The sequence below is a fragment of the Malus sylvestris genome, chromosome 14, assembly GCF_916048215.2.
Source record: "Malus sylvestris chromosome 14, drMalSylv7.2, whole genome shotgun sequence".
Classification (NCBI taxonomy): domain Eukaryota; kingdom Viridiplantae; phylum Streptophyta; class Magnoliopsida; order Rosales; family Rosaceae; genus Malus; species Malus sylvestris.
The window spans coordinates 3272508-3276364 of NC_062273.1; the positions used below are offsets into that span (position 1 = coordinate 3272508).

The 3857-nt window shown below is 35.5% G+C and overlaps 1 long non-coding RNA gene across 1 annotated transcript; it reads left to right on the forward strand.

The window, feature by feature from the left end:
- The first annotated feature begins 3402 nt into the window (after window positions 1–3402).
- On the forward strand, window positions 3403–3857 carry LOC126598373 (uncharacterized). The gene is made up of 2 exons (XR_007614804.1): window positions 3403–3558; window positions 3595–3857. It is a non-coding gene; the product is annotated as an uncharacterized LOC126598373 (long non-coding RNA).

Consider the following 3857-nt stretch of genomic DNA (forward strand, 5'->3'; position numbering starts at 1 on the left):
TACTGTGACAACCTTTCTGCTATAGCCTTGTCTTTCAATCCCGTCCAACATCAACGGACCAAACACATTGAAATTGATGTGCATTTTGTTCGAGAGCGGGTTTCTCAGAACAAGCTTGTGGTGCAGTTTGTGTCCTCAAATGAGCAGTTTGCTGATATCTTAACCAAAGGCCTCAGCTCTTCATTGTTTCTTTTTCATTGTAACAATCTCATGTTAGGATCATCCAAACATGAGATTGAGGGAGGATGATAGACATATATTGTGTGGCTGAGATACTGCCACTTGTATGCAGATTAGAGAGTTAGTTAGAAAGTTAGTTAGGCAGTTTGTTTAAAATATTGAGAAGGGTATAAATACTGTTGTATGTGGGATTGCTTAGTAAGTAAGAAAAGTAATATACTGAAAGTGTTTGGTTTCTACTTCTCTCTCTAAATTGCTTGAATCTCTTCTTCCTCTCACTACATTTCTGTAGGTTAATAACCTTAACCGGATCATTTATTAGGTTGGGTTGGATTGATGCCTTGCCCGTCCATATCAACCCAAACTCAACTCGATTTCTAGCCTGAATTCTTTCATGCCCATCATGTTTCATATTAGATACAAGTTTTAGGACTATAATTGAATTTTGTTGGTTTTTATAGTGATAATGTTGCTTTTTACATTTCTTTTGGTTAAAACTTTGGTATTCTCTTGTTATTTTATTTTGAACTTCGCATGCTTGAAAAATTAGAAATGGTATCCACACTGTTTGGTTTAGTTTTTATTGTGAAAGATGATGTGTAAAATTAAATTTTGACTAGTATCGGTGTTTTTTTGTACATAATTTTGAAAATCCTGCAAAATAAGATTTTATAAGATTAAACTTGATAAAGTTGGACAAACTCGAATCCAACCCAAGTAAGTCCAAACCCAATTTAAATCCGAACTTGAATAACCCACATGAACCCGAACTCAATCCAAAACCGAATTATGAATGTAGGTTAGGGTTAGGTTGACCATCTAACCCGCTCAATCTGCCTAAGTTGCACCTTACTACTGGCATTTGATTTGATGAATTTTCTAATATACTTCAGTTAATTCTACACTCGTTAGAATCTTTGCTAAAAATATAATGACCAAATTTAAAAACTCCAAGAGTTTTTAATATACTTAAGGCGCCATCAGCCATGCGATAAGAGTTTTTCTAGTTACATTTTCTATACTAATTTAAGTTCACCCGCCAAAAAGTTTTAACACCTAAAGATCCAATATTACCCTTTAACTTTACAAAACCTACCGCCCCAGCCATCTTCCTCCCTCTCGCCCCACCACTCTCTTACTTTCTTCTTCTTCCTCCTCCTCGTCGGATCAAAATGGATTTGAATGAGATCAAACTAAAACGATTTCAATGAAATTAAAAGCAATGTGATGGAGCGTACAGTGGTGGTGGAGGAAGGGTGACAGAGTGCAGAGTTTGCGATTTTTAGGTGTTAAAAAATTCTGCAAGATGAACTTAGGTTGGTTGTGGAGTGTAAATAAAATAAACTCCTTGTGATATGCTTACAGGATCAAGTAAGTGGATGGCACATAACAACATCAGGAAATAGGTCTCACTGGGTAAGAATGCTCATAGCTGCACTGGAACATATTTTTTAGTGTTCATGCAGACAAAGAAACAGACAGCCTGCAGGCGTTAACTTGTCAAATTTGGAGAAAATCAATATCAACACATGTTTCCCCAGAAAATAATTAATGATTAGTTTGGTACTTAGTGAAATAATGACCCAACCAACACCCAACAGAAAAACACAACCACCACGAGAATACACTCATTTTCCTAGGACATTTAATTTTTACACGAAAATTGGGACACAAAATTAGTATAGAATTTGGTGCCTGTCGTATTTTCCTTCTTCTTTGTTTTTCCGAAAAAATAAATTTCATTAAAAAGAGAAAACGGTACAAAAGTTGAGATAGGTGGATCTAAGAGGGAGGCGAGGACTGAGAAGAAATTATATACCTTGAAAGTTGACGTAGTATATAGCTCGATTCCATTATCTATGCATATTAGGCCCATCCAAATATTACAAAGAATTCCGATATAAACAAAGGAAACAAAACTTAAAAAGGCCAAAGGAATAGGATAGCGTTTGGCATTAGAAGGGACAGTGAGACGAGATGGAATGGGATGAAACAGAAGCTCCGTGCAACGTTTAGTACGTGCAAGCTGGAACAGAACATTTGTTCTATGCCACGTTTTGGACAAAGTTCAAGCATATATACAACTGACTGAACCAACACATGTGTGAGCAATTGTTCTTTAACTTTTATCGCTAAATTGAGTAGCAAGAAATTACATGTTCATGTTATGATAAACGAAACTTAATACCTTTATTGTAGTTCATTAGTGAAAATAATAACCACTTCCCTTTTTATCTTTTTAATACAGTCTTGTTTAATTTTATTTGTTGTTTCTGTTGGTTTGTTCATTGAAAAAAATGATATGAGATTATTGTTTTCTGTTATATTACAATGAAAGTAATTTATTCATTTCATACTAAAGACATCATTTGCAAGTGTTGAATTACCCTAGTGGATATGAGTCTCTTCAAACCACTACGTCTATTGTTTAGACCCTTTCCTTTACAATGTCCCTTTTTTTCTAGACCCTTTTGGTGCAAGAACGTTGTGGTCAATCACTGTTCTATCTTAGTACAACAGTGGACAAGAAGGTACAATAACAACAAAGTTCAATGACCACTTATAGTTGAATTAAAATCGAACAGTGAGTATAATTTCATTATACCATATAGCCTAGGAGAATGGGACTGTAGTAATATCGTTTATAATAATAAAAAATAAATAAAAATTGAGGTACCAATGAGTTGTTTTTCGTGTTTGACGGGCCTAGTTATTCAAGTCAATTTAAGGCACCTTAAATGGAGCATGATGTAATTGAGAAAGGTTTTACTTATACCAACTACCAACCATGGCCCATATCAATCCATTTACGTACCCCGGCATTTGCATTTATTTGGGCTTTAATCTTTGCTATTTAAAAAGATAAATGTTATTGACACTCCAACAATCTCATTTTGCATTCCAAATTTTCTATAATTGGAAAGAAAATTGCATTTGTGAGGTGTAGAATGAAACTCCTTATGCATATTTGAATCTTGGTTGCCAAGTTCGGAAGAAGCATGAGATTTGAGTGATTTTCTGATCTAAAGAAGGGAAAAAAGAATAGAGATTATATTCACACACCTCAAATTACTTCTCTCACATTCTTTTAATTTTTAATATTTTTTATCAAGTGTTAGTGGTGTGTAGAATATCTAAAAAATATTTAAAAAATAAAAAAGTGTGGGGCATGTAATTTGGGTTGTGCGAATATAATCTCTCAAGAAAAAAAAGAAGTGAACTTTAGAGTGTGGAAAACAAAGGAGTGAAATTTAGCTGCCCTTCAGGAGCAAAATCCACTGTCCTCTGTCGCCTTCGTAGCCCAGACCTTGGACTGGGGTGGAGAGGACAACATGCTCACCATTGACGGAGTGACGACAACGAGGAAAACGGGTCTTTGTGGAGGGAGAGAGAGAGAGAGAGAGAGAGAGAGAGAGAGAGAGAGAGAGAGAGAGGACGATCCGAATGTCGAGCCGCAGGAATAGGCCAAGGTATTTGTTGGAAGAGAGGACGATTCGAATGTCGAGCCACAGGAGGAGGCTAAGGTATTTGTTGGAAATTTAGCTTTTGATGTTGATAATTAGAAATTGGCTAAGTTTTTTCAAAGGGCTGCAATTGTCAAGTTGCTGAGGTGAGGCTTTGAATTTGTTTTGTAAAAAGTCTTAATCATTAAGGGTATATTAGTACTTTCATATCAA